We start from the raw sequence: 13,061 nt of genomic DNA, 5'->3' as shown, positions 1-13,061 counted from the left end.
GAAACCATGGCAGAGTGGCCCAACAAGGCAACGGGTAAATGTTCCAACTTGTCTTGTGTGATGTGACTGGGGGGTGTATATCACTGAAACCTTTAGGCATGAATAACCTGAGCAAGGTGACTGGAGCTTTATGTGTTTTTGTAATGTCAGCTATTGTCAAGGGATGTTTAAATTTCCTCTCTCATAAGTGAGAGACTCATTCCTTTATTCATCCTGCTTGACATTACTTCTAATGAAGCCTGAAAGTGCTGGTTACATTGGAGATGGAGAGGCACCAATTTTACCTTAACACATTGGTATTTGGCCAGTTTGGATGACAGCCATTGTTAGCACAGCTAGCTGCTGATTTCACCCTCATTCTGCACATAATAAAACTGTAGTGGTCCTCTGTGACTACCCAATCACTGTTTGGCAACAGTTTGCTGTGACCTTAACTTCTTTCCTTTACTCTGCTGGGAAAGAAACAAGTCACCAATACACCCAGGTGTAGCAGTGTCTTCTTGTAACTGGTCAGCCAGGCTTGCTCCTTTACATGTGTAAAAGTAAAGGGTGTTGCCATAGTGGATTCCCTTAAAGGACATGTAAAGCCCCCACCCAAAAAAAGAAATCTCTATATAACTGCCACTCTGATTGTTCAAAGGTAACAGTAAGGCTGCAGCATCGCCTTAATCCTTTAGGATTCTTTCTCCTCCTGTAACCCACTCTGCCCCCTCCCTCGGGAATTTGCTTTGGCTGTTGGTTCATGAGCATGCTCAGTTCTTCTCAACTCAGATTACTAAACACACCCTCCAGTCTAGTAGCCAATGAAGAGATGACATTGCTGGTTCCCATAGAAACTCTGCGCTAGCGGTCTGCTCCTATTTTTAAATCCTGAGCTCAGAGTAACCATTATAGTGCTCAATCCAAGCAGGACTTGTCATCATAGTAAAGTCTGCCTGTGTTAGACTGCATTTTTCAATTGCATGGACTTTACATCCCATATGTGCTGTTTGCAGATATTAATGCATTGACAATGTGTTTGAGGGAAAATGGCCCCCTAGTGAAAGCTGCTATTTGTTTTAGGTATATGTAATGATGCTGGCAAACGGAGGGGGTATAAGCAGAACAAATAATGCCATTTGGTTGGGGGAGATGTGCCCAATTTATATACGTGGCCGGGAAAATGTAGGTTTTACATGTCCTTTAATGCCTTTACGATAGCTTGAAGTGGCAGAATCATCAGGGCTACAGATTTATGTTTTTATTTTCTTTTTGCATGTGTACAATTTGGTATGTATTTACAAAGAGATGCAAAGTCATCAAGTGTTTCTCTGCTAATGTGAATCCGTGATGCGGGGGGGATTCACACATAAGGGCTGACCCAATCCACACTAACCATGTAAGTACTGGGATATGTAAATAAGCATACCCTGGGGTTTTCCTGATAATGGATCTTTCCATAATTTATATCTTCTTACCTTAATTCTGACAGTATCATTTAAACATTAAATAAACCCAAAAGTCTGGTTCTGATTCCAATAAGGATTAATTATATATTAGTTTGAATCAAGTACAAGCTACTGTTTTATTATTACAGAGAAAAAGGAAATAATTTTTAAACATTTGGATTATTTGATTATAATAGTCTATGGGAGACGGCCTTTCAGTAATTCGGAGCTCTCTGGATAATGGGTTTCCAGGTAACTGATCTCATATTTGTAATAGCTTTTATTTCCATACACACAAATGCATTGGGGACACAGCACATTCTATTCTAAATTAAAACATGAAGAACACATTATCAAATTGGTGTTATTCCCTTACAGAAAATGAAGAAAAGGGATTAGGCTGTTCCAAAAAATAGTGTCTGATTTTTCTTTACAAACATTCACTGTATAAACTGAAAAATGTTTCAAGATTTTGCTTTCCTTTGAATCACTGAACTAATATTTAGTTGTATAAGCAGTGTCTCTGAGAAGTGCTGCACATCTGTGTTGCATGGAGTCGACCAACTTCTGGCACCTGTTACATTCTTCAATTCTTCTGCATTTCTTGGTTTTGCCTCAGAAACAGCATTTTTGATGTCACCCCACAAGTTTTCTATTGGATTAAAATTCAGGGATTGGGCTGCCCACTCCATAATTTTAATCTTGTTGGTCTGGAACCAAGATGTTGCTCATTATGTTATTCTGAGCTTCAATATAGTCAACTTCAGAAAGGATGTAGTGCTAAAGGCACCAATACAGGAAGAATCAACTCCTGTTAGAGGCTAGCCCTTCTGCTTCTTTTTTTTTTTTTTTTTTTTAATAGGATTACAGAACTACTGTTCCATTTTCCTGGGAGAGTGTATATACTATATGTTGTAATGCTAGTGTGACAGCCATGAACTCTAACGTTCACCTCTTCTGCTTTTAAAAAAAAATGTTATGATAAATAAACCAAAATAAGTGTTCGTATCACACTTTGGCCAAAATATGGATGCTCATGTGTCACGTCAAGGCCCCTCTAGTGAGAAAGCAGGAAGTGTTTACACTGCAGCCAATTAACATACACCTGTGAATAATTCTGTTTTAAAGGCTGAATGGCAGCTATAGGCAATATTTGGCTACAATTTGTACATGAAACACAAAGAAATCGCCAGCACTTGGTGTAACCCACACTGTGCCATTGACCAAATTCTAGAGGCACCCTAGTGCCATTGCTCGGTCTAACCCATAATCTAGAGTTAACCAGCTGCTATAAATAAGCCAATATTTGTACACAAAAAGAAGAAAGATTGCCAGCGCACGGTTTGCCTTTAAAACTAAATATTACAATAAATTAAGTGTTAGTACCACACTGGACAAAACATGTAAGCTCACTTGCCACATCAAGACCCCTAATTCTACAAGAGTCCCAGCGCTGGCAATCTTTTTGTGTACAAATGGAGTTCATGGCAGCCATCTTCTCCTGAGCGCTCTTCTTCCTGTATTAAGCGGCGTTTGGTGGTGCATGCACAGTAGGAGGCATTTACCAGTAAGGATCTACTGCGCATGCGCCCGAAAGTCACAGTTTCTGATTTCTTTTTTCCGAAACTTCGTGACTTAGATGAAACAATGGATTTAATGCAAAAGAGCGAGTGGCTGCGTATTGGTTTAGAATAATAAGTGGTTCTGAAACTCGTTGCCTTTAACATTCACTAATTAGAACCAGATTTTAATTCTGGAGACACTGGTTGCTAATGGGGTGTGTCTGTCAGACTTGCAGGCCCATGGGTTCCTTAACAGATTTCATAAGTTCCAACCAAATGAAACTGCCAACGTAAAGCCAACTTTGCACAAAAAAAGAAAGTCAGATTATCTTAAAATAAATTAGTTTATTATTATACTTGAAGAAAATACAATTCAGTTGTGAAAATTCAAAACCCATACCTTTTTTTACCTGTACATACATGTCATTTCTATTGATGCACTGCTAAAGTTTAGAAAACAACAATGACATTCTCAGGAAAGGTCATTCGATTACTCACGTTTCTATTTTTGAGCCAAATCTGCCCATTTCATGAGCCAACAAGAGTTTTGTTGAGTAAATCTACAGCAAAAGATGGTAAGAGATCCACTGTTAGTGAAAAAGTAGCCCAAATAATGTTAAAAATTAATAAAATCATTATTAGGACATGCATTAGCCTAATGTGTTCGTCCCAAAATGGGCACCTACTCATAGCCCTGGATACAGTCCAAGTAGAGTTTTGCCCTAAATCTTCAGCTGTCTGTCATTCCTACAAAGTGCTCACATCACATTACACACTATCAGCAGTGTGCCTAAATGAAGAAAGGACCAGTTTGTTTTCTTGGGATAGCCAAGAAGCCTAATCAGGCCAATTTGGCAGCCACCAACTTTGCTGGGCAGCTTTCTAGACCACATACAAGGGGCCAGTAGAGTTTTATTCAGCGGCAGTGATGTGGTTGGGTAGTGGGCACAAGGGATTCTTTCATTAAAGCCATTCAGTCATTAAAGAATGAGAAATGAGTGAGGAGTACACTGACTGGGTTGCTCATGCAGAATGACTCAAGCTGCGTCTTATTAATGAAAGCAATTTTTTGGAGAAAGTCTAATAATTTGCCTCACAGTTGCAAATAAAGTATATATGCTATATTTAATATTCAGGGGAATGCAGATAACTATTAATGATTAGATCAAACTGCACAGTAACGGCTCCAGTATTGTTATATTTTTGAAGACCCAAATAGTTGAAGAATGCTTTAAATGTGAGTCACTTATTTGACTACTTTGTTTCAGTAAATCATTATATTTGCCTTAAACGTGAGACAAATGATACAAAATATGATGCAGTAACACTGAATCTAGAATATTTTAGCCTCTACTTTTCAATGGTTTCAATTGTCTCTACTTATCAAAAGGTCCAGAATTGTGTGAAATTGACATGCCCAGGAATGAAGGAATACTCAATTGAAATACAAAGTTCTCCATGTCATTTAAAAGCAATACAAATCATATACTTATTCACATAATAATTATGCTACAGTCACAGATATTGGAGTTTTCAGTGCAAGTTTATACAGATACCCAGTTAATGATTGATGATATATTTGACAGAGATCAAGCAATCAAAAGGAATAAAGGGATGTTTAGCTTTTGAGAATCTTTCCCTTCTGCCAAAATAGCAGGGAATAGCAGCAAAGTGGAATAGATTTCCATCTTGGTTCTGAAAAGCTGCCTGGGAAGCGGAGGAAAATCATAGAGTGCAGAACATGAGCTGGAACAAAGGCTGCAGAAGTTGCTGTTGGTGTAGAGATGAGTGAGCCTATACAAGTGTACTTTTATTAGAGATATCTTGGGGGGGGGGTCTACACTTCTGATAAAGGCTACAAAAATGTCTCTTCCAAAGGGCTAACATTGGGTCCCCCATTCTGGTGCACAAACAAGATTCAGAGATTATGCAAGGCTTGTCTTAATAACAGTGTCCACAAAATGGCTCCTGCCTGCTTGCTATAATTACGAATTCACAAACTGAAGGAAACAAGATTCGAATAATTCACAGTGTAATTAAAGTTCATTTTGCTTGACTAACATGTTAAAATAGGATTTGGATTATTTTTTTGGGGTGACGGGTCCCCATTAAGACTTCTGCTCTATGTGGTGACCCAATTAGCAGTATATAATAATGTGCATTTTAGTGAAAACCAGTTTGGTCTGTATTGTTTTGGTATTTAGGTTGCTTATGTAATAACAGGCTTCATGGAACTTTCTAACCAGACAGATGAAACAGGAAAGGCTGGGTTTTTTTTGGTTTTGTTATAGACCAAAAGACCAATTATTACTGTATCACAATCATCAATAGTAACATTTACAGGAGAAATGGACCAAATTTGAATATTCCCACAAAAAGAGACTTCTTGCCAGCAAGACAAGCACAAGTATGAAGTCGGCCTTGTAAATTCTTTGAATGAATCACGTTTGGACATACACCTATTCAACTATCATTCTGTTTCAGTTGATTTAGTGGTCGCTTATACAGGAATGGGGCGCAAGAAGACATTTGATTACCAAATCCTTGACTCACACAATCTTATGTCTGACAATAAAAAAAAATATATAGTTCGCATGGAGCTGAAACCACAAGTCATAAATTTGCCATTTTGATATAGCGGTAACACAGCAAAGCTCCCATATTACCTTCTGTAAGGCTGCTAAATAATACTCCTTGATCACAGCTCATGTCGTTGATCTATAGAGAGTAAAAATGGAAAGTTAAAGGGATGCTGTCATCATTTTTATGCTGTAGTTTTTAATTTCTAAATGACACTGTTTACACTGCAAATAATTCATTCTACCATATAAAATGTCATTCCTGAACCAACAAGTATATATTTTTTTAGTTGTAATATTGGTGTGTAGGCAACCATCTCAGGTCATTTTGCCTGGTCATGTGCTTTCAGAAAGAGCCAGCACTTTAGGATGGAACCGCTTTCTGGCAGGCTGGTTTCTCCAACTCAATGTAATTTATTGTGCCAAAGTGGGACCGGATTTTACTATTGAGTGTTGTTTTTAGATCTACCAGGCAGCTGTTATCTTATGTTAGGGAGCTGCTATCTGGTTACCTCCCCATTGTTCTGTTAGGCTGCTGCGGGGAAAGGGAGGGGGTGATATCACTCGAACTTGCAGTACAGCATTAAAAAGTGACTGAAGTTTATCAGAGCACAAGTCACATTACTTGGGGCAGCTGGGAAACTGACAATATGTCTAGCTCAAAATTAAATATAAAATTTGAAAATTAAATATAAAAAAATCTTGTTTGCTCTTTTGAGAAACGTTTTTCAGTGCAGAATTCTGCTGGAGCAGCACTCTTAACTGATGCGAGAAATTTCCCATGGCAGTATCCCTTTAAGCATTGTGAAAAGTACACCATAAACAAAGCACCACTTCACCCAAAGGTATAGATACTGTTCACAAAAATACTTTTTGTATAAGTCATACATGTTCATCCCAAACATACTCAATGCAATGGTCCCTTTGGCTTCAGCCAGCTCTGTGAGAGCCAACAGAAACAATAGCTAAGGAATGGTCAAAGTCAAGGAGTTCTAGAGACATATGCTGCCGCTAATGGGTAACTGAGCATCCAATCACTATAGTAGAAAAGCACAGGCCGAGAATCAGTTCCAACGCTGACATTAGCTTTCTTCTTTGCCCAGGACTTACTTTTTCACCTGGAACCATTGCATTGGCCCAGGTGCAGACACATGGTGAATTTCAGCACAAAAAATATAGAGCATACCCCGTGTGACATAGTCTATAAATGGAGACAAAACCCCATTACCCCAAACCAAACTGTTTAACTCCATAAAGGGGTATTTGTGTGTATACTTACGAAGTCAGGTTTACATTGGTTGAAGGAACAACTAAAACTCTGTTTGGACCAATAAGCACTGAACTGTCACGTCACGACTCTCAGGCCAAGAAGGAATTTCTCTGGGGTGGCTCCTCCAGCCCCCCAAATGCAAATTATATTAAAAAATAAGAGAAAAACTTGAAATGAGATAAACAGCAGTTAACCTGTAAAGCAAAAAGGTGTCGATACAAAATCTCATTAGTCACCTAATTATATAGGAGTCAGAACTGCGACACTAGTTTACCGTATATACTCGAGTATAAGCAAGAGTTTTTCAGCATCGAAAATGTGCTGAAAAAGTCTACCTCAGCTTATACTCGAGTCAGTATACGAGTGGCTGGGCTACTGACAGGAGTCCCGTGCCCCTGCACTGTTCCTCCAGGAGAACCAAGTCCAGGAAACCACATACTGTATAAACAAAGTTATTGAGAAACTATTTAGCGGAACTAATTTTTATATTGGTTAATCAGAAAAAGGAACATGCGCACGCATAAATAAAGGCCCTGTGCATCCCCTTCTGCTACCCAATGTTAGCATAATTCTCGTGGCTCTCTATGAACTCCCAGTGATTCGCCGTGCAGCAGCAGCAAGCCGGGGTTACTCTTTTATAACCTAGCAGTGCCGTGTGCTAACAGTCTGCCTCAGACACACATGTGGATATATTCCCTCCCTGTGCTAGCCTTCACTGACAGCTTGTGCACACATCAGAGCTTGCTCTGGTTGCCAAGGGCAACCCATTTGGCAAGCGAGCTGTGAAAAAAGAGAGAAGGAATGAAGGGTCCACCCAGGAGGCCTCCTGCTGCTCTGACACCATGGACGGTAACTGTGAGAACATACGGTAATGGCTTGTGCATAGAGCGGTAAAGTGTCTGCTGCTTGTGCCTCTATAACAATTGTGCGAGGGAATAGGGGCTGCTGCACAAAGCTCAGCACTTTGTTAACACTTAAGCCGCGGCGAATTGAAGAGCCGACTTTATTGGACCTGTGCAAAGTCGGCCCGAATGATTTGCGTTTTCTTGTCAGACGTTTGCATAGATGTAGTTGATGGCTGGGGTATAATCGCGCTGGAACACATGGCAGTGGGACAATGCACACAGTAACGCGTTCCATTTGGCAATTCTCTGTCACCATCAACTTTGCAAAGAAGTCCAGGTGATCACTGGGGGGGGGGGTCGCTTTGGCAGAATGTGCGCTGCTGGGAGAGAGGGGGCTGTGTATAATTTCAAAATTGGGAGCACTGTACCCTATACGGTGCCCTATTACCAGGGAGATCGGAATGCTTCTCCAGCTGTTGATCTGCAACTTGGCTGCTGTGCTATATATTGGGAGTTGTAGTTGAACTAGCTCGTTTTGGGATTTCTCAGGTCATGATGAGAAAGAAGCTACTTGATCATGATAGGTGTGTACTTGACCTACAATCCGATTACAAAGGGATAGGTTTGGTCGATTCTGTATCATAACCTGTAATACCAAGCCTTTTTAAATAAGTAAAATGCCTGCCTGTCAGTCTTTGTTGAGCCTCAGGCACCAACTGGCAGCCTAGTGCTGAAAGTACCATTTTGCTTGTCTAACGGTCTTAGTTGTGTCTAGGCTTATACTCGAGTCCCAGTTTTCGTAGGTAAAGTTAGGTACCTCGACTTATATTCGGGTCGGCTTATATTTGAGTAAATACGGTATTTATTGAAAATGTTAAACGAAAAGTAGAACACCTGCATTTATTTGCTGTGCAGTATTAAAAATGATGTATTTCCCCCTCATTGGCTATTTTTTTTTTTTAAAGGTGAAATTTTTATTTTGTTAAATAAAAAATACAATAAACAAGCATATGGTACCGTGTGTGTTAGTGGTCTTGCGTCAAAGAATACTTGCGTCAAAAGAATTTCTAAATACTTAGGTACAGTAGTAGTGTATTTATGTAGAGGTAGTTAAAGCCTTAGTCATACGGTGTGCAAAAATAAAAAAAAATAGGATTTTTATAATCACTACCTCAGGGTAACACTGGGCCTTCTGAGCTCCACCAGCCCAGATCCACTCCCCCCCTGCTTGAAACTCTGTGCCTGAACTCTCCTGCCCCAACCAATAGAAGAAAAGCAGGTACATGCTGGTGATGGAGGAGAATGGGGTGAATGAAGGAGGATTTTGGCTGGAAAGGGGGGGGGGGCTGGAGTTGGGGCCCAGGTCAGGTGTGTGCGGGCCCCTGATGTGGCAGCCCAGTGGGCCCCCCCCCCGTCCGACACTGCACTGCCTCATTTACTTTTGAGGAGTTCACATAATCCTACTTGTTTTCATTCACTGAAACAATTCAATATAAAACACATTTAACACAAATTATTTTTTAGTGTATGTGACCTTATCTGTGAGGTATCATTCTCTGTTTATCATTGCATTGTTAATGAGGGATTACAGAGCACACACTCATAAAAATCTTATAAGTTAACATTAGTGCCCCTTTTTATTAAAATTGAAAAACCAAGCAGAATTAGCTTTGATACTTGAACAGCATCAGATTTTACTATTGCCAGATTATCAAGTCGTTACTTTGCAACACAATGATAAAAAACAAGAATTTTAGTCATAATTTTAATGTCATAGAATTCACTTTATCCAAGTATCTTTAGAAGGGAAGATATTATGTCTGTACCAAGTTGTATTTTTTTTTTGTTCCTTTAATGATGGAATAAAAATTGAAACTATTAACTGTGCCTTATCAAACCAGTCACAATAATGTGTTGGCAAATGCAGGCATTTGAGGGGGAGGAGTCAAAATTTCTTTGCAAGTAATGAATTAAACTTTGTATAGTAAAAATATAGGATAAACCTTTGGAATTGGACAGATCTATTTTGCCCATAATGACTACCCTTGGAGATCACAGGTTTTCATAAGCTGAATATCAACACAACATGCAAAGTAATTTCTGGTCTTACTTGATATGGGGTGGAGCGCACACGTGAGGGACGGACTGCAGCTGCACCTTCATATGTTGTTTTGCCAGGATAAAAAGGAGAATCCCCAAGCTGACTGTTTAAGATAGATGTGTTTCCAAGAGACTGCAAATTAGAACACAATGAGAATAAACGATGGGGGTTATTTCAATTTAGTTCAATTTACAAATCAGTAGTGCTATAACAAATGGTAACAATCAAAACAAGAACTGTGGTAACAGCAGTAACACCAAAAAAATAAATACAATTTTCACATTCCTTTAAATGCATTACTGTTGCTAGGATGTTACTCCCTTATAGGGGTAGTTCACCTTGAAGTAAACTTTTAGTATGTAATAGAATGGCCAATTCTAAGCAACTTTTTCTTTGGTTTTCATTATTTTTGACAGTTTTATAATTATTTGCATTTTTCTTATGACTCTTTCCAGCTTTCAGATGGGTGTTGCTGACCCCATCTAAAAGCAAATGCTCTGTAAGGCTAAACACATTATTACAGCTACTTTGTATTGCTTATCTTTCTAATAAGGTCTTCTCCTATTCACATTCCAGTCTCTTATTCAAATCAATGCATGGCTGCTACGTTAATTTGGACCCTAGTTACCAGATTGTTTATAATGCAAATTGGAGAGCTGCTGAATAAAAAGCGAATTAACTCGAAAAACAAATAAAAAATGAAAATCAAATTGTCTCAGAATATCACTCTCTACATCATAATAAAAGTTAACTCAAAAGGTGAACAACACCCTTTTTTTTTTTCTTTACACAATTTAAAAGAACAGAAGCCTCAACTCAATTTCTAGATAGAAGTGGCACATCGTTCCTGGCACTTATATAGCACCAACACTATTTTCATACCGATTTACAGAAATTATACCTCATTCATATTAGTCCCTGCCCCAGTAAAGTTTGTAAAGTACCTATAAGATTTTTTTTTTATTACATTAGTTAATAAATTGCTAAACTAGTAACATTGAAATTACAAAAAAGGAGTAATGTTTATTACAGGGTCAAATTATTCAAGTTAAGAAAATAAATGCTTCCATGCAACAATATCTAACGAGACTAAAGGCAATACTGTTAACAGCTATCAAGCACAAGAGTAAAGTACTTACTGGTGACAGAACTGAAAGCAGACAGATTAGAGGTCATGGAGGAGTTATGGGACAAAGACTATGAGCGATCAACTTCAGGAGACCAAAGAGGTGGCATGCTGACATTTTTTTGAAATTGCTACATCTGAGGGGGAAAAAAATCAACATAGTAAACTCTAAGCAACACTTCCTTCCCTAAAGAAATGTGCATTCAGTATTAGAGACATGCAGGATGCAGACATTACAAACCAGCACTCCTAAAAATGTCACAAGGGCATTCTAGGAAGTACTAGAATATACTTAATCCATCCAATATAACCTAAAAGACAGTACTAGCCTTTAACAGTGTGCAGAAATAGAGTACCATATATACTCGAGAATAAGCCGACCAGAGTATAAGCCGAGGTACCTAATTTAACCTACAAAAACTTGTAGAACGTACTGACTCGAGTATAAGTCTAGGGGTGAGAAATGCATTTTAGGACATCTTCAGCAGAAGCTGCATGAGCTCTGCTAGGGAAGAACCATGGGCAGCAAGTGCTGCACAGTACATGTGTTCTACTCAATTTGTACAAGAGGAAGGTGTGATTTCCCAGAATGCACCTAGGGTGCTGTAGAGAACTATGGGGTGACTTTAGGAGTCCCACAGGTAAGTGGGTAGATAATGATGTCACTAATATATATATATATATATATATATATATATATATATATATATATATATATATATATATATATATATATATATATATATATATAATAATAGTGGTGTGGGACACAAGCAGCTGTATGAGAGTGATGCACAGACTGACAGAACACGTCACACTGGTCCAGCAGCAGCAGAGAATAGTAAGGAAGACTCTGCCCCCGGGTTTGCCATGGCGTCCGGAGCAGACGGTGACGTCACAGGGTGAAAGGTAAGAGGGAGTGTGCGCGCTGCCCAGCCCATGGAACTAATGTTCTGCACCCTCATTTGCCTAAGAAGTGTGCCACATACCCATCATGCAGAACACCAGCCACTTACTTGCCTCTAGCGTGAGTCCTCGCATGTGCCGTAGGACTGCAGAGGCGGGGAGGCTGCAGTAGGAGGAACTTCCAGTATGCCCGTCGACATGTTGCCGGCTGCCTCTGATGACATCACTGACGGCGGCGTGAGTCAGCGGGAGGTGCGGAGATAGGAAGTGAATGGCGTGCACGCAGGAGCGTGTGTTCTGCTGAAGCGCAGCCATTGACTCGAGTATAAGCCGAGGTTAACTTTTTCAGCACATTTTATTTATACTTTATACTCTAATATATACGGTAAACTGATAACGTAAAAACTATTACTTAATGAACTGATGGTAGATCAATTTAGTTACCCTTATCAGATGCTCGAGAGGAAAACCCACTGGTGGTAGAGATGTTATCGTCATCATGTTGCGAGGTAGAGTCCTTGATCTCTTTTACAAGCGAGAAGCCAGATGTGCCAATAGGAAATGTATATGTTGATGGCTGGCAGTTCAGTGCCGTAGAGTCAAATATGCTGAAGTTTAGACTTGCACGGTGTATGATGGCCTAGCAAGGGCATCTGTGTCGCTTATTGCTGACCGACTAGTGGACGGAACTATAAAGTGAACATAAAAAAAAACCCCACAGTAAATTTCTCTCTTTATTTTGACATGCCCAACTAAATGCCTACTAGCCACTTGCCTATATGAGCTAAAGTAACTTAAGGGGATACTGTTATGGGAAAAATAGTGCTGATCTAGCAGAAAACTGCACTGAAATCCATTTCTCAAAAGAGCAAACAGATTTTTTTATATTCAATTTTGAAATCTGACATGGCGCTAGACATATTGTCAATTTCCCAGCTGCCCCAAGTCATGTGACTTGTGCTCTGATAAACATCACTCTTTACTGCTGTATTACAAGTTGGAGTGATATCACCCCCCTCCCCCCAGCAGCCTAACAGAACAATGGGAAGGTAACCAGATAACAGCTCCCTAAAAACAGCTGCCTGGTAGATCTGAGAACAGCACTCAATAGTAAAAACCCATGTCCTACTGAGACACATTCAGTTACATTGAGAAGGAAAAACAGCAGCCTGCCAGAAAGCATTTCTCTCCTAAAGTGCAGCCACGCGTTTCTTGCCAGATCTCACGACTGAGGAAGTGCCGGGA

General features: G+C 39.5%; 1 long non-coding RNA gene across 2 annotated transcripts; it reads right to left on the bottom strand.

Annotated features, from left to right (window-relative positions):
• Window positions 1–3,121: 3,121 nt before the first annotated feature.
• LOC108719712 lies at window positions 3,122–12,615 on the bottom strand. 2 transcript variants are annotated; one of them, XR_005962251.1, is made up of 4 exons: window positions 12,261–12,615; window positions 10,924–11,047; window positions 6,848–9,916; window positions 3,122–5,707 (listed from the first exon to the last, which is right to left on the bottom strand). It is a non-coding gene; the product is annotated as an uncharacterized LOC108719712 (long non-coding RNA). The 2 variants fall into 2 exon arrangements; XR_005962250.1 differs by lacking the exon at window positions 3,122–5,707 and having other exon boundaries at window positions 6,284–9,916; window positions 12,261–12,599.
• Window positions 12,616–13,061: the final 446 nt, after the last annotated feature.

The sequence above is a fragment of the Xenopus laevis genome, chromosome 6S, assembly GCF_017654675.1.
Source record: "Xenopus laevis strain J_2021 chromosome 6S, Xenopus_laevis_v10.1, whole genome shotgun sequence".
Lineage (NCBI taxonomy): Eukaryota > Metazoa > Chordata > Amphibia > Anura > Pipidae > Xenopus > Xenopus laevis.
The sequence above is the reverse complement of the archived record's forward strand: the minus strand, read 5'-3'. Positions and strand labels throughout refer to the sequence as shown.